General features: G+C 37.1%; 1 long non-coding RNA gene across 3 annotated transcripts in view; it reads right to left on the reverse strand.

Moving 5' to 3' along the window:
• The window catches only part of LOC149912917 (uncharacterized), a 36,287-nt gene extending 10,691 nt beyond the window's left edge, over window positions 1–25,596 (reverse strand). The window contains exons 1-2 of one of the 3 annotated variants that reach the window (XR_016462191.1): window positions 25,494–25,596; window positions 24,750–24,775 (exon numbers count right to left, since the gene is read on the reverse strand). This is a non-coding gene — a long non-coding RNA (uncharacterized LOC149912917). Of the gene's footprint in view, window positions 1–24,683; window positions 24,776–25,092; window positions 25,194–25,493 lie in introns of those variants that run through there. The other 2 variants (XR_016462189.1, XR_016462190.1) reach the window with 2 other exon arrangements.
• Window positions 25,597–27,039: the final 1,443 nt, after the last annotated feature.

Consider the following 27,039-nt stretch of genomic DNA (forward strand, 5'->3'; position numbering starts at 1 on the left):
ACAAACAGTTCTTTAAACAAAGCCTTGCTTATTGAGCTCACTGAAGTAACTGCATACAAAACACCCAAATCCTGGGCTTGAGCAAGCTAAGAGCTGGAAAGTAGATCTAAAAAAGTGAGGACAGTGCATCAAATAAATGTTTACTTTTAAAAATCAAAGTCTTTCCAACATTCTTTTTTTCACTACACAACCTCATGCCCCAAAAATTAATTCCTTCAAAGAACACTATTCACTTCCTCTACATGTATTTCAGCCACTCTGATTCTTTTAGTTTGTAACACTCGTAACAGTCATTTCCCTTTACAACCAAATCAGCGAAAGAAGACATGAAGGGAAAATCTTAAATATTGCATTTAAAGGATCAGTGTATATTTTGGAGGGAGGATAGTAGGGGTCTTCTGGTGATTTTATTGGTTGGTTGATTCTTCTACATTCTGTTATGATTTGGTCAATCAAAAATGTAAAAATATGCATATTTTTGACAAGAAAAAATTTATTCTATTTCAGATTGTAAAGGTAAAATGGAGATCAAGGACAAGGGGAACAAATCAGGATTTTTGAAAAAAAAAAATGAAATCTTCCACTTTGAACGTATTAAAAGTATCTTTTAGATGACTAAAACATACTCTAATTATACTTATTTTTACATATGTTTTTGTGCTTTTTCATGGAATATTTTAAAATCTGTATATCCCCCTTAGATAAAATCTTTAATTCCTTGAATATGTAGTTGCCAACTACTTTTTTTCTGTGTCTAATTTCTCTAGTTTTCTCATTAATATTAGCCAGCACATCTTCAGTTGCCTGCTCATATTTCAACAGCTTTTATTTTTGAATAGGTGAAAACTATCACTCACAATGATTTATTTCATCAAGTCCTTAAATATCTGATTAGAGCAAGCCAAGAAAATCTGTCCTAAGCAATCTAATTAAATACTTCCTCATTTCTCCATTAAAGTCATGTCAACATATCGAGGTCATATTACTTTATGGTTGCCCAATAATGTAAATAAATTTTCAATCATATAAATATTGTATATATTTCTAAAGACGTAAATGTTTGTAGTCCATAAGATATACTTGTGGTCATATGGTGAAGTCAGCCAGTGTTATCAATGATGAAGCACCTGGAAGTCTAAAATTAACAAAACATATCTGTTTCCTCTCTCTATTGAGATATCTGGAATTACACCCCAGAGAAAGTTTTTTTACACCAAATTTCACACTAGAAAGACATATTTTGCTGATGATAAACAGTTATAAATGTAAGTTAGAAAGTGAAATAATGAACAGGAATCAAACCAAGAATATTCATACCACAGCTCACATTCCCACAAGAAACAAATAGTTTTGAAAAACAAAAACATGTCAAGAAAGCAAATGAATTATTGTTTTAACACAGTTCATCAATTTCTGCCCTACAGAGGTCATTACCAAAAATTGCAATATGTGAATATCATTTTCCTATTATTAAATTTCTCTTTATGCAGAATATGACAAAATACATACTGTGATTAACAAGTATTTAATTTTACAGACTAGAAGCTCAGATTTAATTGCTCTGCATCAGACTTATATTTTTATTATTGATGTTGAATTTTTAATAATGAGAAAATATTTGTCACGTGAGTTACATTAAAATCTATGACCTTCATCAGTAAATGAATGCAACTGCTGCTCTAATTTCCTAAGTATCAGAAACTTAATAAATATAATGGAAAGAGTGCAAACTTCAAAAAATAAGGTTAAAATTATAACACTTGTCATGCAAAGAAGATACTCAAAAATAAAACTTCACAGTTATTCATGGTGTCTTTATGACATAAATTTGTTGAACATAGAGTGTGTTTATAAAAAAGAACCTTCAGAAAGCTTGCACTCTGTCTTTATATCTCTGTATCTGCAAACCACATACTTTGTTTGAACAAGTTATTCTTTCACTTCATTTCAGATGACTATAAGATGCCTGCAAGATTCTTTCTACTACTATTTTCTCTACAGAAGACCTCATTGTTGTTTTCTGTTGACTTTACTGTCAATGTTTTAACTTTCATACAAACATTTGTATTTTCCCATCTTTTTACTAGCTGTACCATATCTCTTAACATTTTACATGCAATTACTTGAATAGATCAATAGTTTAAAAGCAGGGCTCAGTACTGGGGCCGCTTCTATTTAACAATCTTTATTAATTTTAATAAATATTCCCCTCTTGATGAGGGGATTGAGTGAACCCTCAGGAAGATTGCAGATAGCATCAAGCTGGGAAGGAGTGTTGATCTATCCTGAGGGGAAAAGAACACTACAGAGGGACCTGGCTAGACGAGATTGATGGGCCAAGGTTAACTATATGAGTTTCAATAAGACCAAGTATCTGGTCTTTCATTTTGGTCACAACAAAAACCCCAGGCAACCCTACAGACTTGGGAAGGAGTGTCTGGAAAGCTACCTGATGGAAAGGGACTTTGGTGTAGTGATGGACAATCAGCTGAATGTGAGCCAGCAATGTGCCCAAGTGGCCAAGAAGGCCAATGGCTTGTATCAGGAACTGCTGTGGTGAGCAGGACTAGGGAAGTCATCCTGCCCTACCACAGTGAGGCCTCACATTGAGTACTGTGTTCAGTTTTGGGCACCTCAGTACAGAAAGGACACTGAGGTGCTGGAGCAGGTCCGAAGAAAAGCAACAAGGCTTGTGAAGGGATTGGAGAATGTGCCCTACGAGGAGAGACTGCAGGAACTGGGGACGTTCAGTCTGGGGAAAAGGAGGCTGAGGGGAGACCTTGCTCTCTTCAAGTACTTGAAAGGTGCTTACCGCAGAAAGGGGTTGGTCTCTTCTCACTGGTGACAGGTGACAGGATGAGGGGAAATGGCCTCAAGTTGCACCAGGGTAAGTTTAGGCTGGATATCAGGAAACACTTTACTGAAAGGGTTGTTAAGCGCTGGAATAAGCTCCTCAGGGAGGTGGTTGAGTCACCATCCCTTGATGTGTTTAAAAACTGTTTGGATGTGATGCACGGGGACATGATTTAGCAGAGGGTTGTTAGAGTTAGGGTAGTATAGTTAGGTTGTGGTTGGACTCGATGATATTTAAGGTCTTTTCCAACCTGAGTGATTTTATGATTCTATATCTCCAATGGGTCTACGAGTTCCATCATCAAAAACTGACTTAGAATTTTTAAAGCCTAAAAAAATTCCTATAAAGTATAAAATAATTTGCTATATGTTTTTAACTAGTTATGTGATATGTATTTGATTAATGCTAACGAACTGGGGTCAAAATTGTCTAAAGAACACATGCCAATTTGCTAATCCAGGAATGACAAAAGTGGGATTATAGAGGATACACACATTATAGCTACATTTATCCACTTTGAGAATCTGTAAAGATGACAAATTTTGCATTTAACAGCCTCTTTTTTTCATGTAAAAATAATGTAAATTAAATGCCACATGATAAAATCAAAAAAAAAAAAACAGACAAAAGTATGTATTTCAAAATGTTAGAATTAGAATTGTTATATTTCAAAATTAGGAATAATTTCAATACGTTTTTCTCTAAGATCAGCTTTATAGTCATGAAGGTGGTAGCAAATATAAAATTGTCAAAAAAATAAATTATCGATAAGATTTCTGAAGGGAAACTAATAAAGTATTGTCTACATATAACAAATGAAATGCATGGTGTGCAGCATGAGAATTTTTAAACATAATTCTTGGAGAGGCAAATCTGTCCATAACGTCTGCAGTGTCTGCACCTCAGTACAGAAGTGACTGCAATGGTTATAGTCTCTGCAGTCAACAACTTAAAATAGGTTTTCAACAGCTATGGTAAAATACCCCACTACTTTTATGTTTTCATTGATTTTTTTTTCTAATGTTTTTAATAAAAAGATATTAAAACATAAAAGGAATTTTGTTTCAAAAATAAAAGAATTTTTTTTTATCTAGATACATTAGCTATACTATATACTGTATGTGCAACCCAAGACAACTGCTCTTCATTCACTGTGGCCCTGCTAAGCAGACATGCCAAAGTCTGGATCGCCTTGCTTACAGCCTTGAAAACTTAGCAATCATCTACTCATCATCACCATCATCATCATCACTGTCATCATTCCTACTAATGTATTTCAGTTTTTGTTCACTTGAGCCTTTCCCTTCCAAGTCCAGAAAAAAGTTACCAGTGTTACCCTTTAAACACAGACAACTGAACACATTTTCCATTTGGAAGGTATAAATAACGATCAGAGAAGATCTGATCAAAATTTGCTTCTAGAAAGAAGTCTGCCTCTAAGCATTCAGCTGTTAAATGAAGAACAGACATTAGAAGTATTGTAGCCCTTTTAGTATTGAAAAAAAAAATTATTACAAGTGACCCCAAAATGCTATTGAAATTCTTTGAATATATCTTAATAGATTAAAAAACCTATTTAAAAAAAGATTTAAAATTCCACATCTTTCCCTATTTTATTGCATTCGAAGAAGAACCTGTATTCCCTCATTATGTCAGCCACCACAGAACATCATTTTTCAAGAGATAAACGACTAATCAAAAGTACTAATATGTTATCAGCTCCACGCTGAGGAAATACTTGCAAGCTTCCAAAGACAGAATACATTAAAGATGAATACGAGATGAGGATGTTTTCCAGATGAGCACATATGAACTTTTATTTTATTTACATGTTAAGATCTACTTGTGATGTTCTTAATCTTTCTAGCATGATTCTTTCAGGCACAAACTCAAAATGTTGTCTAACACCTGCAACATTGAGGATAGTAAATTATGATGTCTCAAAATGTTTGCAGATTATAAATAAACCCAGATTACAGGTAAACCTAGATTTTATTACAAAGATATTCATTCAACTGAATTCTTGAAATGGTAGAATGAAAATGAAAAAAATGAAGTTTATATGGAAACCTCTTTGTCCTGAATAAAAGGAATTATCAAGTTTTTAACAGAGTGTTGAAATCCAATTTTTCTTGGGCTTCATACATATTCAGCAAAATTATCTATTACTTTAGTTCCTTGTAAGTCAGCCTCTCTTTTGAGATAGCTATAAAGCTGGCATTGTAGGCTCTTACATCTATGTTTTCATATGTTCTTATTTCAACGTCAAGTAAACAGTATCATAACTGGAAAACTGTTTTCTTCTGCCAGCACAGCAAACACAACCAGCTAACCTGCTTTTCCTCACTATGGGTACTAATATCCTACATGAAACACGTTGCCTTGCTGACAGGACGGCCATAGCCAGGCTGTGCACATGCCATGATCTTGCAGAAGTACAAACAGTCCCTTTGTGTTCCGAGCATGGTCATAACAGATGAAAACCTAGAAAAAAAAAAAACTCTAAACTGCTGGGAATGTGCAAAGTTATGGGCCAGAATCCAACTTATTTTCTCCTGGCAGTGCTTGGTCTGTCTTATCAGTTTGAGTAAATGCAGTAAACTTTACTCTCATAACTCAGATTGGCAGATATGTCAGTGAATACACAAAAAGACACATTTGTTAAATAATAAAAGTGCATCTCCTATAGTCACTGTACACAGTTGTGCCACGTGTTAAGTACAGATACTGAACTTGAAGGTAAAAATCAGCCATGAAGGGTGTTGAAGTTGAAGGATGTGGTTACTAATTCAAAGCCAGAACACATAGACTCAGGAACACCTTCAGGATTTTGTATTTGAACCCAAATTAAAACCTGTTTTTTTCTTGTTTCTCTTTTGTCTACACTTCTTGCTTGTCATTTCTTAGATAACTCATCATCACTAAGAGGAAAATAACTCTCAGTATGGAAATATTCAGTATAGGCCATGTAATATAATCCTGTCTTTCAACTGCAAGTTCCTGTTACAGGAATACTACAGTGAAAAACTGCCTTTGGGAAAAGGATGAATACATAAAACTATGACCAATGAAGCTCGAAAAGGTCAGGTGTGCTGAAAAAATGAGTACATATCAGTAAAATGACCAGCTACAAATCAACAGCAACTGCTGCAAATGGGTTAAAAACTCAGCTCTCTCTTTTATCTATCAACAATTAGACAGCCAAAGTTAGCAGCCTTCACAGGGTCATGAGGGAATCTCATAGATGTGTAAGTTCTATACTGACATACCAAATCTTACACATCAGGAAAACATTGAGAGAAGCATTTCATACTGTGAAGGTTCTATTTAGCATGACTTCCATTCTTTTCCACTTCCAATTTTCAGTGTGCAAACAAGCTACATCAAAGCCTGCAATAAAAACAAGTAACTTCCAAAGACATAACTGAGACATTACTAACTTGTTCAAGCATATTTTCTTACCTTCTAAAAATGGGTAACTGAAGAAAACAATAACCATAACACTGCATATATTACATGTACATCACATTATACATACATCATAATAATATTCAAGTGATAGCAAAAATGTGAAGAATTGATCATTACTAACAAATTGTAAGTGTATAAATTGTACATATATAGTTTGCACAGAGAATGAAGTTTTACATAATTGCTTGTATTTACATATTTTCATTGAATGAAGTCAGAAATGGAAAGGATGCTATAACCAATAGGAACAGAAGTCAGATTTTCAAAATCTAACTCAAGTAAAAATGCTAAAGTAACTAACAGAAAACTTTCAAGTGGTAGTAAAAAAATTTAAATATGCAGGATATATATATATATTCACATATTAAAGAGGAATGGAAATATAAAGAGAAAATGCAGAGAGGGTTAAGATACAAAGTCACTCCTTTCTTCTTTTTTTCCCCTACAATGTGAATTGCAACCTAGATTTAGAAATTAAATCTGGGTGTAAGTCTGACTTTTATTTAAAAACTGATGTTTACAGTAAAGAACAATGGCTATTAAGGAAATACAGCATCAACTTTATGAATAAACATTCATAGAGATTAGAGAATGTTGCACTTCTTGAGGTTTCAAAACTGCAGCAAATAAAATCGAGTGGTAGTTATTGCAGGAATTATTAGAAGATACTTAATTACATATTAGATGTTGGAGATATTTGGTGGTGAGATCTCCAAGAAATATCACTTGCCTTTACCTCTTCTAGCCCCTTAACCTTCCTGCTAAAATAAATGATCTGCAGGGAGCTAGTTAGCCAATATTGGCTAGTCAGTCTGTCTTAAAACATAGCTTGATTGATAACCAAAGTTAATCCCATGAAATGTCATACTTTGTAGTGGTAAGTTAATATACATATATGTGTAAACACAATTAAAACATTTTTGTGGCATCAGTTTTTGTTGTTTCCTAACACTAAATTTTCTGACTCAAACAAACAAACAAACAAACAAAAACTATTTGAGGAAGATGAAAATGAAAAAATGAACAGTTTAGCATGCCATGAGCATCAACAAACCTAGACAGAATTAATCCTGTGTTTTCCACGTCCCTTTTTTAACATGAACATCCTAACACCTCTGAAACTAAGAACTGTAGGAGCAAGAAATTTGTCCAGACTTAACTGAAGACATGTTGAGACAATCGCCAAAGTTTAGAATTACAGTCATGTATAGGGATTTGTTTTATTTTTAAATATTTCAGAAACAAGAATGAGCAAGAGTTTGGTTGCTGTTTTTTTAAATCTGAAGGATTTACAGATTTTTGTGTGATGCTCTTGTCAAGTCCCCAAAGATCCCACAAAGTCAGAAGTTATTCCTAGTGTCTCTGGAAACTTCAAGGGTCTAAAATCATTTTGCTCTCTATCTGTCTCTGAGATGTCATCTGGGATACTATGTACTTCCTTTATGCTTTTGTGCCTCTCAGTAAGCACCAGCTGAGCCAATTGGATTTTATTAATCACCAGGCTGACAGCATCCTTCCACTTTTCATCCTGCCCTAACAAAAAATAAAAAATGCATGCTTGAGCATATTCCAGGATAAAGCAATTTTCTGGTCCATCAGCAATAAAGATGTGGTTAGCTGCAGTAGATCCTACTCTGGGGAGAACTGCTGCAAACTGCTGCACAAATCAAAGAAAAAGAAACACACCTGACTGCTTCAACCAAGTCTCAGCAGGCAGTACAGACTTCTTCAGTAAAGACAAAGTTACTGAGGAGCACTCTTCAGGATGGTTCTGCAACAGGAAGACATTTAGAAGTGTTTCCTGGGGCGTTGCAGCTAACTGGGAACTGTCTTCAAAAGAAGTCTGAAATTATGGATGGGTCTCAGACCAAAATGCCTGCCTGCCAGTCCCACCTAAACTACATCAAACACACTGATAAAGGCTAAATGTCAAAGTGTGGCATACACTCTAGACAGAAAGAGGAGAGGCAAAAAAACAAAGAAAGAAAAGGACACCTACAACAATCAAAATAACAATACTAACCTATAATGAGAGCCCTCAGTATCTTATTTAGGAGAACCATCTGCTTTTGTATCAAATTCCCACTGAAAGAGTAGGGATGGGAGAAGGAAGAGGACAAAGGACAAACATATCATAAAATTTCTCATGGTGGGTACTAACATTTACACAATACCAATATGAATTCTCTTTAAATATAAAAATTATATTGTTATCTAACCACAGAAGAACAGAGATTTAATTCACTTCAGAGTACAGAATAGTACAGAAGCAACAGAAGTAATGCAGTCTGCCTTTCAGGACAGGAATAAATCGCCCAACTCAACTTTGTGCAAAATGAGGAGGTGATCTGAGACCAGATCCTCTTCACCAAGAGCAGACCATGCCTGATCAATCTGATGGCCTTCTGTGATGGAGGGGCAGCTCTGGTGGACAAAGGAAGGGCAACTGATGTTGTTTATCTGGACTTATGCAAGGCCTTTGACATTGTCCTGCTCCACATCCTTATGACTAAATTGTAGTGATTTGGATTTGATGGATGGACCATTCATGAATAAATAACTGGTTGCATGGTCACAGCCAGAGGGTTATTGTCAATGGCCCTATGTCCAGGTGGAAGCCAGTGATGAAATTCCCCAAGGTTCATCTTGGGATCAGTGCCCTTCAACACAATTATCAATGAACTAGACACTGGGTTCAAGTATACCCTCAGCAAGTATGAAGATGACACTAAGCTGATAAAACAGAAGGAAGGAATGCCATACAGAAGGACCTGTACAGGATTGAACCCACAAGGCTAACTGCAAGATGGTACTGCATCCCGGTCTGGTACTCCCAGAAAGATGTGGAGCTGTTGGAGTGGGTACAGAGGAGGGCCACAAAGATGATCAGTGGGCTGGAGAACTTCTTCGGTGAAGAAAGGCCAAGTGAGCTGGGCTTGCTCAGCCTGGAGAACAGAAAGCTCTGGGGAGACCTCATTGCAGCCTTCCAGTACTTAAAGGAAGCTTACAAACAAAAAGGAGACCTTTTTTACGTGATCTAATTGTGATAGGATGGAAGGGTGTATGGGAGGGTAAGGGAGTTTTTTTGAAGGAGGGGAGACTTTTGTTAGACGTTGGGTAGAAATTCTTTACTCAGAGAGTGGTGAGGCATAGGCATAGCTGCTCAGAGAAGCTGTGGATGCCCTATCCCTGGTGGTGGTCGAGGCCAGGTTGGGTGGGACCCTGGGCAGACTGAGCTGGCAACCCTGTCCATGGCAGAGGATTGGAACTAGTCTTTATGGTCTTTTCCAATCCAAGACATTCTATGATTCTCACAATAACTGCAAAGTACTTACTTTCCACTTATGGAGATAGTTCTCAATAACTGTGATACAATTTTTTTATGATGCGATTGCGACTGCTATAAAAATGTGAACAGGACTTCTTTTTGCATTCTCAACCCTTAACCTGTTTTATAATCCTATTATGGGGCAGCACCTGGCAAGCCCTGAGCATAGGGAACCTGACCCCGTCACATACCGTTTCCTCGCCACGCCTACTACACCTTCCTGATGAAAATACATCATCTTCTCCATGTCAGTAATGTGAGGAAACAGTCCAACTGGAACTTATGTTCAATCAATATTAAGAATAATGAATTTATTCAGAATAAATTGGTAACATAATAGTTCCTGTTTTAATTGTCCTCTCCAAGAATTACAGATTTAAGATGTATTTGACATGTTGAAATTTCCTAAATCCAATACTTAAAGTACTAAATAACAAGTAAGGTTTCTTTAGACTGATTCAAACTCTTATTTTTAGGGGGAATCAGTGTATATACAGAATATGTGTTTCAGTGGCATTTATAACTAAGAAGGAGCCAAATCTTAACCAAAACCATTAAACCATTTCTTGGAGAGCAGAAAACTTGTAAAACTTTTTTTTTTTTTTTTAAATAAGAAAGCTACTGGGAAAAAAAAAAAATGCTAAGCAATATGCTAAGCAATAGTACAATGAATATGCCTTCAAAACACAGTGAACTTAAAAGAAATCATACACTCATCTCTTTCACATAGTATATAAGAGTAAACTTCACTCAGGTCTTGGCATGAGGGAAAGGTAGTGAGCATGCCAGTTATTTTTTCAGGCTATACAGGACAAGATGAAGATTTATTGTTGTTTTCAGATTTGATAAAAATGATCTGAACTGCCCAGAATATTCATGGGTGAGCTGTCTTCTTGAATCGACATTCTCTGTCAGAAAAGTTCAATTTCAGTACAGAAATGGTATGTGAGAAATTTCAGGCCATATCCCAGAGAATATACATCATCATTCTAGCTTAGAGGAAGTAATGTGAAAACAAACCACATACAGGTTGTATAATTCATTAAATACCTTGACCATGATAAGAAACAGCGTAATCACTTAGTAGTTGTATATTTGATCTTAACCTGCAGAATAATGAATGGCAGGTCCAAAAAACAGCCTACCACAGAGATTAACTCCTAGGATACAAGGGCTGCTCTGAAAGTTATGAGTTATGACTCCTATTCTATTATGTTGGTCCATGAACTCAAGAGGTGGATGCCGGAGGTTGAGGTTGAACCTTCTAACTATTATCCCATTCATTTTGTTGCCATGTGCCAGAGGGACAGTGACAGAATGACATCAGATATGGAAGTGTATATGGAGCAAAGGTGTGGAATTGAATTCTTCCATGCAGAAAAAAAATGGCACCTATTGACATTAATTGATGGTTGTCAAACATCTATAGGCACCAAAGAGTGGATGTGAGGTGGTCAGTGTTGCATTCAGCAGTAGTGACAGCAATGTGAAAAACAAGCCACATCCCATATGGCCATGCAGATTTTTAAGAGAAGGGTGAAAAATAGTGTGTTACAGCTGAGAATTTGCTCTGTGAAATAGTGTTATTGTGCTCTTTGTATCTGTTGTAGTTTATATGGAAATAAATAGGAGGCATTACTTTCTGAGTGACCTATCTATATGAAAATCCACTTTCTGGTGAGTTGGTATTTTCCTTGATTTTCTGCACAATTTTCTAAACACAAACAGTAAATATGTTCCTAGTAAGTCCCACACTAATTAAACAAGGCTCATCAGTACTTTAAAAATACAATCCAACATCCTGCAGCATATTGATTTTTCTTTCTTGGCACTTCTGTTATAAAACAATGGAACATAATCACTTAATTATGTCAGTTATGTAGAAAAAAAGTTGTAATTGTCAGCAGAGTAAGATTATGAAGATTTCTATAATGCAAACTGATTAGCTTCTTTTAAACACAGCACTAACATTTTTACTGAACGCCACAACAGTGACCCAACATAAATGGATTTCCTGTAACATTCCAAGAACAAATGTAAGAACTAAAAAAACTGGGCTTTGATAGGTTGGCTTTCACAAATTTTTTCACCAGGTAGAAACTTGCTACTGACACAAGGCTGCACCTACTCTGGTAGATAGGTAGTAAGCAGATAGATAGACATATGTCGTAATTCCAGGAAAATTAAAGTCTTATCTGTTTATTTACTCCAACTCCAATGAACCACAAAGCTTCAGGCTGCACAGGTTTTAGATGCTATGATTTATATTGGCTGGACAGAGGGCAGAGGAAAAAGGAAGCAGATTGAGAAATCTGTTGATGAAAAAAAGAAAACTGGTAAATTTTGTTTCATTTTTTAAAATGTAATAGAACGTCTTTATATCATGTGACTTTCTCAGGGCAGATCAAACATGCAACTCCCAGCCAGTGTTATTTTCAGGAATAAGATGTTGAAACAATAATTTAATTGTTTCATTAATTTGGTCTTCATTTGATGTCCAGAAAACCACAATGACAGGCACTGTTCGTCCAAGGTTTGGAGTCAAGATTTTACCAAATATTCAGATCACTGATAAACACTAAAACAGGAGCAAATTACAGCTTCTTCAGCAGCAGTCATTCTACAAAATGCAAAATGCTCTGTGAGTTGGGTAAATCTCAAGTGGCTACTAACAACATACCCAAAAGTGCCTTGGCCAGAACATGGAAACCTTATTTTAATGTTAGAAGGATTTTTCAGTAGCTTCAAATATGACCCAGCATCTGATGGCACAAAGCTTCTTCAGTTCACCAAATGTTGTAGAACTCAAAATGCAAACACAGAATGTAATAAGCATACATTAATTCTAACAGATAAACAAATCTATATATCTTCATGGCTCTTATGTTTTCTACTCTTTCTAAAGTAACAGTCTGTCCTTTCCCCAAGCAGATTGTATTACAGACTTCCATTTTACTCACTAATGATTTCTCTTTTTCCTTCCATTTTCATGATTGCTTTTTGAAATCACCATTTTTCTTCAAATGTCACTGAATCTAGTGACATTAGTTTCATTCTATCTGTTAGGGAGAGCTTATAAGTGTCACAAGCTTTTTCCTGATTTTTCCATGACTTTTCACCAGAATGTTAACAAAATAAGACTTTCCAATTATGTTCAGTTGCAGTGTAGAGCAGAATATAAAAGAGCAGAAATGTTATATTATTCAATTTTCAATAGGCTGTAATATTAGAGAATAGAAGAGGATATAATAAATACATAGTCCAACCCTGGAAAAGAGCACAACACTTAAGAGTGATAGCAGGTTCTGCAAAAGGACATTCTCCTCCTTTCAGCAGAGGAGGAGCAAGCATTTGTTCACAACAACTACCCAGAGACTTGATCATTTTGTGCCAGAACATTGAAAATGGATCAGCTCTACTTTTATATCTGTAATTTTACTCCCCGTGGAATCATCAGTGACTGATTTTCACTAAAATGGCTTTTCTTTTACTGACTACCAGGGTAAAGAAAACTCCCCTTAAATTGAATTTACTTCCCTGCTTCTTCAGGACCCTGCACAAATTGTTAACAAAGTAAATTCTCTGTGTTGGTGGGGGGGGAAGGGGGACTGATGTCTAAGATACCAGTCTTAAATCCTTTCTTTCTCCTTTGCAGCACAGCAAGCCGCCAGTTTCACATAGAAGTGGGAGATCTGAATTTGAACAGTGTTGTGCTCAGAGCAGCTGAGTCCTCCACTTCAAATGTTCTCAAGCTAAATCTACTTCTTTTCATATCACCATTTCCACAGCTGTTTTTTCTCCCTGCAGAATATATACTCTTTTGTACCCAGTCTGAAATGTGGAGTATATTCCCAAATGTCTCCAGGTTGGTTTTCTTCCTAATTGTCCTAAGTACCTTTAACTTAGACAACAGTTTTTTTTTCCTTTCTACACCAGTCTCTAGATTCTTTACTCTAGCCTGCTCCTTTCTTAGCAATAATTTTCTTCCCTTTGTTTCCTTCTCTTTTGAGCCTGGATACCAAACCTGGTTTCACCTTGTGCAGTAGGTTTTTGATAAGGTCCCAGTTCTCTTTATTCTGGTAGTTGTTTTAAGGAAAAGCACTTCAATGAAAATCAGTCATAGTTTGTTGACAGCAATAAGACTCTCTAGAAAAACAAGGAAAATTGTTCAGCAAACAAAATTTCCAAGTCAATGTTGAAAAAGTTAATTTGTGGTTTTTAAGATAAATCTGGACAGATTTTTATAACTATGGTACACAACGTCTGCAAATTTGTGATGCCTGGTAAATGGCATACATTTATGCCTGACAAAGCCACACGAACACAGTTCAGATTACCAGCACAAGGTCTGGAGGTTCGGTATCATTTTCATCTGCATTGTGAAATGAAAACAAAACATACCAACAACAAATGCATTTGTTTATGTTTAAATGTAGAATGACAAACAGTATTTATTTCTGTTTTCTGGTATGAAACAATATGATCATCTGGGTTTTCCAGAACAAACCAAAAACAAACACATATATAGCATACAAAGCCATAGTCTAACCAATACAGATAAGAAAATTCTAAGCAAACAAAACAGTTTTGCAAGATGCTAAGCAGTTATAATGATTCTAAGAATTTTCATTCTCATATGCAAATGCAGTGAGCTACAAGATGGAGTCCTAACAGACACGTTTCATACCTTGAAAGAGCTCAAATGGCATATCAGGATACTTCCATACTGAGACTAGATTCTGAGATAAAAAAGCTGAACCAACAAAACACTCAAACTTCTGCACTGCTTTCATGAATCATGTACTGAGGTTTCCTCAAGCACTGTTCCCACACTGCCACTAGTACACCCAACCACAGCCATCTAGTTCATCTGGAAGTTGATACAATGCATAGAATCATAGAATTGGAAAAGACCTCTAAGATCATCCAGTTCGACCATTTATGTATCACCAATATTTATATGTTTGTGTATGCTCCCTAGCTTAGTGCTGAAGCTATATCAGTTTGTCCAAAGTGACTGGGACTTCATATATGGAAAGACAGATAATGACAGCCAGCTGGTGGCAGCCTCCTGGCCTCCCCATTCCTCCGGTGGGCAACCAGATGCCCTGGCTGCCAGCAGAACAAGTCGTTATCTACCATTGTGCCTGCCTCTTTATCAGCAACATAGCATAATGGCATTGTTTATAACTGGTTCTCCTCTGAGACAGTTCTCAGTCCTCTTAATCATCTTGCTTAAAAGCTCAGACTTTCCCCAGGCTAGAGTACCGTGGACTCAAAGGCTGGTAGGAGGGCATGATGTAGCTCCAGAAAGCTTGATTCACCACCAGCCTCCTCTTCCAACATGACACAGCAGGCTAGCAGAGTCCTCTCACACCTGTCTGCTCATTTTCAGTAACATAAAAACAGAACAAATTCCTTCATTAATCATTATGTCTTTAAAATTTCATTTCTTGTATCAGTTTATTACGAGTTGTTTCCTATGTTCTAAGCATATAGCAAAAAAACATGGTTATATAAAATTAGTTATTTCCATTAATGAAAAAAATAATAAAACAGCTGTTTTATATGCTTTGTTAGATATGAGCATTAAAAAAAAACTAAAACAAAATGAGGTAACAGACTAAAGCAGCACAATGCATTGACAAATTTGCTAGACAATAATGACAATGAATATTAACTTGACATTTTAGCTTTTTTAAGCAATTTAATTAGTGTTCTAAACTACACTAAAATGTTTGCATTAGCATAATATTTATTAGAGAAAGAAATCTCAGTAACAGTAAAAGCATGCAGTTTCACACTATTATCAAGGTTCTCAAGTTCAGTAAATTTTAGCATCCGAAGAAGACGCTCTGTCCTTTGGTCTTCAAAAATGAAGTAGTTCATGTTTATAAGAGTATTCTGGCTTTATATATATATATTTTTTAATTAGGATAAAACTGTGTGGCTACTGGGCAGTGTCTGCTAAGCTGCTTATCAGCGCAGTTTGTAATGAGCACACTATCCAAGGGCAGTGCAAACTAACCTACAGTTACTCGATTTTTTCAGGAAGCTTTTCAGCATGAAACTGACCTGAGCAGGTTTCTAAAGAAGAGGAAGAAATACATTTTCTACAACCTCATCCAGGGTGAAGTAAAAATTATTTCTTGCATACCTTTTAATGAGTGCCCTTTGATAGCTCAGTAAATGCATAAAATGTTAGGTGTTATTCAGAGAACCTGATTTAGCATAAGTAAAATTTCCTAAAATTATATGTAGGAAAACCATATGCTATAATTAGAACTCAAGTTGTGCGGAACTATCACACAGCACCAGCAATTTTCTGTGCATATATGCGGTTTAAGAGGAAATTTTCAGCAAGTAATACAGTAATTGAGCTCATCTGAGAATCTCGTTTCTTTTCGTGGTTTAAATTTCCTTCTTATGCTGAACATTCACTCAAATCCATCTCATTCCATTCTTGGATTAGCAGCTAAGAATTCATAACCTTCCACTAAACAAAACCATTTTTTGTTCTTAGTTTATTTAGAGTTTCTTACTCCTTAGTTTTCTTAGAACTGGAAAATAAAACAGTACTGAAGAAGTGCTCTCCCCAAGATGCTTTTTCTTTCTTAAAAGTCACATGCATACATACATGTCACTTCAATCTTTGCACAACAGCTGTATAACCAGCACTGCCCGTTCAACTCTCAAACTTCAGTTTTAAAAATTACTGATAGTAACAGTATTGTGACTGGGAGAAACCATAGTGAAGCTGATAAACAGAGAAACCTTTCATCCGAACCCAAGAGAGCAGTGAGGTGTCCCTCTGATTAGAGATGTTGAAACAATAATTGCTGCCACAAAAACTGCATGCTACCCTGGAAGTCCTTCAGAAATTTGAACTATACAGGCTAATATTAAATGCCAAAGTGAGAGAACCAAATTGGCAGCAATTTCAATACTTGTGCACGTGCTCAAAGCAAGTAAAAGAGCTGTGGTAAGGAAAGAATAAAGCTCAAAACCTGTCAGAAATATGAAGAGAGAGAGAGAAATAGAGATCTGCTGTTGAATATCATTTGATTTAGATGTGAATGTATGAGAGAAAGTAAACTAGTAATTTATTCCTGACATTCAATTGCCATGTATGTGGAGGTATTTAACTGTTCCTTTGTTGTTTCATTCATCTATTTATTTTTTTTTAATTCTTGAATGAGATTTTGTTAAATACCCAAGTACATCACCAATTACTCTTAGCCAGGAAAGTGTTTGATCACAGCATCTAAACCACATGTAAGATAAAAAAGCCATTCCCCATCATCTTTAAGAACCTCTCTGTGACAAAGTGAAGGTCAGGTCATACAAAGCATCCACGGCAAAGCAGCCGGCTCTATCGTGTTTATGAGACAGAAGCAACAGTGTGAAGAACATGGGAGTAAGTACCAATGTGGAAAGGTGAAACTCTCTAGAGAGAAGAGTGCTTCTCCACAATAACTGGCTGGAATTAACAAACTGGAAGTAACAAGATGTGATTTTTCACTTTTTCACATTCTCACAAATCCAAAAGTATGAAATTATCCCATTAGGAAAAAAAAAAAAAAAAAAAAAAAAGCAATTTAATCCAAAGAGAAAATCAAACCAAGTCTCCATGGGTGATCTGGGTCAGAGCATTTAGCTAATGGCACATGGTCTTTGTGGTCTCTGTAATCTTTCTCACCAGGATCATTGCTCAGTTCTCCTCTATATCTTCTCTACACTGCAGGCTTTTGTCTGTCTGTGTTTTCGACACAGTCTGTCGGTATGTTTTTTTCCCTTTTGCTGATGTCTGTCCTTCATCAGGAGCTCCTCCACTCTGCTGATTTCCAGCCATCTCACTCCCACATACACACAGCATATACTTTTCCAGAAAATGACAGTAATATGACACAAGCAGCCTCCTCCCCACCAGACCTTCCTCTTTGAAACAGAAATGCTGAATACTCTTCATAAAGGGACAGTAAATCCTAAGTGATGAGTTCTTAAGTACATGGAAAAAAAATACGGTTGTGGAATGTATGTCTGATGATCTCCAGGCTGTGGCTATGTCTAAGATAAAAAGCAGATAATCACTTGTGATTCTGTTAGCGTGACATAAGAAGGCCATTATTTGACAAAAATCATATATTGTTGACTTAATCAAAATAAAACAAGTGCTAAATTGGTGTGAACTCTTCATATGCCTATTTGATCAGAACTTTTTGAAGGAGTTTCAACAGAATGGTTTCTTGACAAGTGCTTTCTTTCCATCACTTTCCTCCCACAAGTGTCTTGGTGTTACTGGCATTCCTGAATGTCTGACAGGAAGGAAGACATGGTCTTATGGTGCCTGACAGCAACTTAGTTGTGACAGCAGGTGGATTACTTCTGTACATTTATAAGCATTACCAAAAAATAAGATACCTTCAATTTTGCACTGTAAATAGAGCAAAAACATATGTTTTGAAAGAAGATTAGAAAAATGTGCTGAGACTAAACATTTTGGTTCACTTGCTCGTGTCAGATTGCATCCAGAGCAGCAGCAGAACACGACACACAGCACCTGATCCATCCCAGAATGTTGGCCACCTTTGCTTATCATTTTCTATCAGATCAGGCACATCTCCTCCTCAGTTCTGTGCCTATGCTCACTTCTTGCTGGCATAGCATCACCTCAGCTATTCATTTGGACCACTCTTTCTCTATCAGTATATGAGGAAAAGAAGAAAACAGAACAAAAGTATTGTATTCCCTAATGAAGTTTTGATGAGTCTTGCTTTATACATTGCAGAGCTTTGTATGCTTTACGATCAGCAAGAACTGTAAATGGAACAAATAGTATTCAGCCCTATGAATGTATACATTAATTAAGTGTGGCTGTGAGAAAGTAAATGGGCAAAATATGCTTTGATGAACTGGCATAACGTAACATCCTCAAGAAAATGTTTTATGAGGATTCTTGAAACAAATAGCTTTTTTCTTAGCATATGTTTTCACTTTGGAAGGATTTTAAACAAAGTTCCAAAGCTGCCATGTGATTAATATGGAGAATTTACCATCTGAAGAACATTGGGAAATTTGATTTTTTAATCACTATTGTCCAAAATAATCTTCTGATTTAGAATTTAAGTATTAGGTTAAAAGGCCTGCTGCTGATTTAAAAATTGCCAATTGTGGAGTTTCTGCTATGATTTGTTACTTAGTTTTACTTCAGCTTACATACACTTGATGCTATTACACCAATGTCTCTTGGAGATTATGCAAGTTTTGGTATGTATTGCACTTTTCTGTTTCAGATGTTGTACAGTTGTGCAGACTGAAGTTTCCCATACAGCGTGCTTTAAAATTGTATTGTTTTTTTATAGCTTTTTCAGTTTCTCATTGATCCATCAATTTTCATCCCAAGGTGTTGGAACCGAACTTAAGGTGTTTGCCAATTGTCATCTCAAAGTATTGGCACTGAATTTAATGTAATTTTAGAATGTTAGTGGTAAGTGATAAAAGTCCCCAGTTAAGATTTCTCTGTTAAATTGGTCAGAAAGAGTACATCTCCTCTTAAACAGAGAACTGATGTTCAACATTTTGCCTACCATGATGCCCAAGTTTTTTCTGAACCTGCATCTTCCCAGGACAACAAATCAGTGTTAAATTGTTAACTGGCTTTAGTTAGACCAGGTTGACTTTTTACAAACCTTGGTAAATTAGACTTACTGTTCTTCCTTCTTCCTTTTGCTAAATCAGTTTAAGTGAGTCTAAATTTAGCCAGTCTATAACTTTTTACTTCAGTAACATTTCTAACCTGTCTGAAGTGTAATGTGCTTTCAAACTTGCAGAAGAATATATATAATCAGAACATTTGAGTCCATTTGGGAGAATAAAAACAGATGTTGTATTTTGGAGGTTTATCCTCCTGTCTTCATCCTTATCTTCAGAGCTGCTTGGCATCCCCTGTCTAAGCCATTTTACTACTATCATCTATGCATTTTCAGTAATCATTTCAGATGATTTATATTATCACATTATCACCTTAACAGCCATCTATTTTTCTGCTCTATTTTGTCTGAACTCTGTGATGAATACTCAGGCCACAATTTGTACTAGGAGCATGAAAATCTATATGTATTTTAATAGTCTGGTACTGACGACTTATACTTGATATAGAAGCAGAACAATTTGTTCCTTTGGTTCCCTGTTAGTAGTGCACAGTGAATTCCTTCAAATTTGTTCGTTACTTTCCTGAATACATATACATTTTTTTCATCTAAGGGTAGATAAAACACTGCAATTTAAATGAAAAGAAATACAACCTAACAGTATTCACCTCTAGTATCAACCTATGCATCAATGAGTCTTCTCTGCAAGGCATTTTCCTTGCTTTTTAAAGAAATGTTGAGTTCCTTTAGTTCCTTTTTCATACTTTTATTTTGCTTAAATTTCCATCATAAGCCCCTTCAATCTTCATTTAAAGCTACGATGTAAATTATGAATGCCTTCCCAGTAGAAGAGAATCCTTAGGGGAATTTGGTGTTAGATCTTGCAGTTAAGCAAAAGGCAAATTTATAATGGCTCTCCTAATGTTAGAGTTAGCATACAAAACGAAACAAGTTCTGCTTAATCTCAGGAGTTTTGAAGATAAATATCACAAAGATAAAAACACTTGTAGTTCAGACCTCTGCCCAACTTCTACCCCCTTCTGACCTTCTGCTGATGGTTAGATGATCCTCAAAGCTCTGCTAGGATCACAGTACACAATATCTTACTGTGTAGTGTAAGGATTTTTTTTTCTGCTTTGTTATACTGATATTATATTTATGTCATCTGGAGGGAACACGTTATAAACTTACTAATGCTAACAAATCAACTTTGAACAAACTATTTACATGAATAAGAATATTCACAAGCACTGCAAGATATGGCAGAAAGTAAGCACTGAAACAGGAGAAATCTTAAGCTGATGAAGGATACAGTTGTTATAGAAAAGCTAGAAGATAACAGAGATTGCACAGAGAGAAGACTAATACTACTGACTAAAAATGAAAACTGAAGAAAATTTTAAGTGTAAGCAAGAAACCCTGACTAAAGTAAATTTTAAGTTAAGATTCCAAAGAGCCAGTAGAACACAGATTAAAATGTTTGAAAGGAGATCAAATTTCATTTGCAACACAATGAAGTCACTTTCATTTTAGCTCCAAAGGAAAAAAGAACAAAATAGAATAAAATAAAATAAAATCATGGAGGCTCTAGACTCCTAAAATATTTTTTTTGTAGTTCAGGGAGGTTGCTTCCTGCAGTCTCCCATTCTGCCATTGATCAAAAGCTGTATACACATCTACAGTTAAATTTTAGATGTAGAGGGTCACTGGGCTACAACTGATATTCCTCACTCTCTCCTCTAAATCTCTCCAGAAAAATATGGCTGACATTTAGAGTATACACTTGCAGTGGTATTTGCTAAAGCTTTAAAGAGTTTTAAATTTAAATTTAAATTTAAATGAGTCTTAAATTTAGAGATGGCTTTCTCCTGAATGCTTGATTAGTAAGAGATGAAAAGTCATACTCTGAAAATTTCTGGACACACTTGACATGACATTCCAGGCCTCATCTGCTTTACAAAGAAAACTCATTCCTTCAGACTTCAAGCTTGGAGCCACCTCTTTCCTAGTCTACACAGCAGCCTGAAAAGGCAGTTACTGAGACGTAATTTTCACCCGGGGACTTGATTGGAAAATCTAAGATATGCTAGGCAGCCAGCCTAGTGGTAAAGTGGAAAGACACTGCATGTTTAAGGTTACTACTTACGTTTTAAGGAAAATTGTTTTTTCTTTCATGTAACTTTGAGTACCTCCCATGTAGGATGCATGCAATAGAAAGTTCAGAGTTTCTCTTACAGCATTTGCATTCATAAAAATATATTTAGACAGTAAAATTTGTTTTCCTTCAGGGCATATATATTTTATATAGCACAGAAGGCATCTTAAATCTATTTAAAGAAAATCTTCAATAAGAAGATTTCAAGCTGCACAAATCACAAATGATGTTCCCCATAGGTTGGTACTGGGACCTTTCCTGTTCAATACTATTGCTGATTACCTGGATGAGGGCATTGAGTGCACCCTCAGTAAGTTTGTGAATGACACCAAGTTGGCTGGAAGTGGCAATCTGCCTGGGGGTAGGAAGACCCTACAGAGGGATCTGGACAGGCTGGATAGCTGGGCTGAAGCTAATGTGATGAGGTTCAACAAGCCCAAATGCTGGATCCTGCACTTTGGCCACAACAACCCCAGGCAATACTACTTGGGCTGGAGTGGCTGGAGGACTGTGGAGGAAATGGACCTGGAGGTCTTTGTCAACACTTATCTGAGCATGAGCCAGCAGTGTGCCGAAGTAGCTAAGAAGGCCAATGGCATCCTGGCTTGTATCAGCCAGCAGGAGCAGGGAAGTGATCATCCATCCAGTACAGACTCAGCACTTGTGAGGCTGCACTTTGAGTGCTATGTTCAGTGTTGGGCCCCTCACTACCAGAAAAATATGGAGACCATGGAATGTGTCCAGAGAAGGGCAGCAGAGCTTTGAGGGATCTGGAGCACAGTTCTTATGAGGAGCAGTTGAGGGAGCTGGGATTATTCAGCCTGGAGAAGAGGAGGCTCAGGGAAGACTTTCTCTACAACTATATCTGAAGGGAGGTTGTGGCAAGGTGGGGATTGGCCTCTTCTTCCATGTAACTAGTGAGAAGACTAGAGGAAATTGCGCCAAGGGAGATTCAGGCTGAACGTTAAGAAATACTTCTCTGAGAGAGTGGTCAGGCACTGGAATGGGCTGCCCAAGGAGGTCGTGGAGTCATCATCCCTGGAGGTCTTCAAGAAATGTTCAGATGTTGTAATGAGGAACATGTTTTAGAGGGAAATACTGGTGAGAGGTGAATGGTTGGACTGTATGACTTCTGATGTCTTTTCTAACCTTGGTAATTTTATGGCTCTAATCAGTGCCCTTTGTTAAGCTGAGCCACATGAAACTAGCTATTGAAACATAAGTAACTGTCAATGTGAAGCAGTAAGTGATGTAAATTTAACCTAAGTGTGAAAGGTAGGAGGTACTGTACTACCTGCTTTGGTTCTGCTTAGAGTACAGCAAACACAGCATTGCAGGGAGACATCAGAGAGAGATCTTGTTTCTGAATGAATAAATGTGGTCATTTTTCTTCTCCAAACTCTTCAACAGTTTTCCTCTTTGTCCCATCTGTTTTTTTACTATTCTTTTTAACCATTTTACTATCTCTCATGCCACTTTCAACCATATTTCCTATCTACTTATTCTGATTATTTTGTTTCAGATTATTTAAATAAAAGGCTATCGCTGCACCATAGACATGGAGCTCCTCATTAAAAAGCTGCAAACTAAAATGGATTCACAACCTTCTACTTATAAATCTAAGGAAATATTTGTTTAACATCCCCAAATAGTTTTGCAATAATTTCAGCAATTGCAGAACAGAATTAAGAACATATACATCAAGACTCTAAACCTTCTGCTGAATTATAGGTTGAAATTGATCAAGGAATGTCTAAAACCTGAAGACAGTTTCTGATTTACAACATTTCTGAAGCTGTGCTGAATTCCCTGTCTTACACATGTTCCTTTACAGAATGATTATTTATACAGAATGCAAGAACAGAGACATCTTGTGGTGTAATAACTAGAGGTATGCAAACAAAAGACTTTCAAATACTGAAAACACTATTTAGATAAATGGGATACAAGTAGTAAATTCATGAACTCAAATTAAATTAAATTAAAAATATTCAAATACTTCACTGATTTTAAAACATATATTACTTTTTTGAAGGATTTTTGTGGTTGAAACAATGCTATTCAAATTTTATCTGTGGTTAAAAACAAATCCAATTTAAAAAGATTTAGCTCTGATTGCTGTAAACATAAAAGCATAGTATAATTTACATTTACAGGCAAAATAAATTTAAGAAAACAAATATAAGTGAAATCACTGTGAATTCAGCTGAACCAACAGGTCCCAGATCAGCTATGCCTGTCTCTTGCCTTACTTTCCCTACTTGCTGCACCTGGAGATGAAGAGCTCTAGCTCCCTGAGGAAAGCTTCCTTAAACATCTACCAGCTCTTCTCTGCACCCTTGCCCATGAGGACTGTTTCTCAGGAAGTTTTGTTCAGTAACTCCCTGAAGAGTTGGACATTAGCTTTCCTAAAATTTAGCTCCACTTGATTAGGTGGCCTGCAGTAGACACTGATCACAAGGCTCCCTTTGCTGTCTTGGTCTCTAACTACCACCCACAGGCTTTGAACTTGCTCATGGGTATTCACTAGGGACATCTCTCAACAATTTGCTTCTTTCCTGATGTAGATAGCAACACACCCTCCCCTCTTTCCTTGCCTATCCCTTCTGAACTGCTTGTAGCTGTCAATAGCCACACTCCAGTCATGGGAATCGTTCCACCCGCTTTCAGTGATGACAACTATATTGTGGTCTTGTAGCACAGTAGCTTCCAGTTCCTTCTGTTTCTTTCCAAGCTGTGTGCATTGATGTAGAGGAACTTCAGCTGGGCAGCTGGTCTTGTCACTTTCTTAGAGGACAATTCCTTCACTCCTTTCAAATGTTTCCCTTAGGTTTCCCCATTGCCCTCTCCTATTGCCCCTGCAGCCACTGCATCACCATCATAGAGTTTTGTATGTGCTGCAGTGTTGCCAGTACCTCTCAGAGCAGAAGGTCCTTCAAAGCCCCTGTCAGCACCCTGTCCCTCAATTCTAGCTATGCCTTATCATGGGAAGGCTCACTATCCCCTCCATCCCCTTCAAACCTACTTTAAAGTCCTCCCAATGAGCCCCACCAGCTTTTCCCCAAGGACCCCTCAGCCTCTTTGAGAAAAGCGAACCCCATCCAGTGTCCATAAACCTAGTGCCATATAGGTCATTTTGTTGTGAAAAAAAAACCCAAAGTTCTGGTGACAGCAGAAGACAGGTATTTAAAGATATGATCCTGTGATTTGTTCCCATGTCCTTACCCAACACAGGCTGCATAGAAGAAAAGACAATCTGCACATCAATTCCTTCAGATGTCATTCATTTACCTTCATCATAAACGGTATCCAGGTCACTACAAAAAACATAATAATCCAATGATAATTCAAGGAGGTTTATCAGATAATACTGGAGAAATTAAAAATTTTACAGACTGATTCACAACGACATTGATTACCCTAGTAATGGGAATGATCCTTATAGGAAGTATTTATACAGGAATCCAGATGAGCACATCTGGTTGGTAAATAAACTCTGTTGATCAGTATTCTACTATATTTATTCTTTCCTTTCAAGTAAATCTACAACATTGCTGGGAAACACTTCACTTCAGAGCTACAAACATTGCTCAGTGCTGACTGACTGACATTTGGTAATGTTAAACATATTGACCTTGGTCACAGAAGTCAGATGCCAAATTTGGTAAAACATCTCTCATCCTAGATTCTGGTTTTAACAGCTGCTGACAGTCTTTCACCAGCATACCATTCACGTTTTTGTTCATTGGCATGACATGGCAGGATAAGCTGATTTTTACAAGTTATCATTAAAATAGATAGGACCAGATCCAAAGAAAGAATTGGAAAACATTGGACTATGTTGACTGCTGGAATGTAATAAAAAATGCATAGTTTTTTCAAACAGAACACTAAATTCCTGAAAGTGGGTTAACCACATCCTGCCAAAAACTAGAGGAGCTCATGCATAATAACAGATTAGTGTAGAACTGGATTGGGTGTGAACTGATATATCGGATTGAAGAATATTAACAGAGGAGATTGCTATTAACTGACCTGTAAGACAGCACAGGCTATTTTGACAGCTGTTGCAGTAGGTGCTAACGAGGTATCAGATTGTGACGCGATAGGACCCCCTGCTGTGTTGTAGTAAGCGATAACGGGGTATCAGGTTGTGACACGATAGGACCTCCCTCGCTCTGTGAGTAAGGTGTGAGTAACACGTGATGCATGTTTAAGGGGCTTAGGCGAAACGGGATGTGTATTTAAGGGGTTGTCGTGCCTTAATAAATTGCCATTTGCTTCTCCATCATATTGGTGTCAGTGTTGCTATGGCCCTAGCAAATGCTGATTGCTAGCCCCCTGGCGGTGCGGCCTTGGACACGGTGGTTGCCGGAGGTAACAGACAGCCTTCTAGGCAGTCACACCTTTATAGGAGAGGCAAGATGTTGCTGAGGAAGCATGCTGCTCCTATTGCCATTTTTTATTAGTAATATTTCCTTTATTTCTGAAGACCTAACATTTCAGTTCAGTTCAGCCTGTGTGCTTCCCACAGGCTGCAGAGCAGGAAGAAAACAGATAAGATCAAGATCACTTATTTTTGTTTTCTTTAATTTTTCATATCTACAACTTGATAGTTTAAATCCAGCTCCCAGTGATGAGTACAGCTTCAAGTCAGAACACACACAGATTGTTTTAAAACCAGATGTAGCATCTTTAAAACAGGTAAAACTTTGTAAAGGAGAGGCAATCATCCTGTCAGGAGGCAGTCAGTTTCACACTGTCAGTTGCAGTAACAAGAAGAATAAAACATGACAAAATGCTCTGCGATCCACCATTGAAGAGATAAGGCATGTTTAGAGCTAAGCCCTCCTTTTCTCTCACAGTTCTTTTCAGCTAAACCACTTAAGGAGGGGATAGGGTAAGGCAGAAATCTCTGGGCAGCCCTGACTGTAATTGCTGTCCATGGATGAGGAAACTGGAAGGATTCAAAGCTTTAACAAGGGAGCTCTGAAAGAGTGATTGATGAGTGATAACGAGCTTTTCAACCAGCACAAGTCTAAGTCAAAGCAAAGTTTCAGTTAAGCAGAACAAGAATAACCATGCTGCTGCTAGAGATAGATGCAGTAGAAGTGTGCCACATGCACACCTGACCACCCTTCTAGCACAGAGTTGGTGGCCTGAACATGGTACCCTGAGGGCAGCTGAGGCATGGAAATCCCACCTCTCACTGGAAAGGCCCTTTTCTTTGCCTTCTTTGGGATCGTGTAAATTAACCAGAGGAATAGATGTTCCTTCAGCAGCACAACAGCAGAATACAAATTCTCAGCCTGCAAGAGATCAGACCTGAACAGGGAACACTGTGGTGAATATTCTTCTCAGCAGAGAAGACATTGCTGCCCATCCCTGCATGCACCATCCTCTACTGCTGCACCATGTGAGCAGAGCCTGCAGCCCCTGCAGGTGTGCTCCCCTGCAATGCTGGAGGACCATTGGCTGTGCCAGAACACCAGGAATGATGAAATGACATTTCTTGCCCTCACTTGCCAGGGTCATTCTGTAAAGCAAAGGATGATTGTGTATTCTGTCACTTCTAGATAAG

Source organism: Phasianus colchicus, chromosome Z (genome assembly GCF_987193195.1).
Source record: "Phasianus colchicus chromosome Z, bPhaCol1.hap1.1, whole genome shotgun sequence".
Classification (NCBI taxonomy): domain Eukaryota; kingdom Metazoa; phylum Chordata; class Aves; order Galliformes; family Phasianidae; genus Phasianus; species Phasianus colchicus.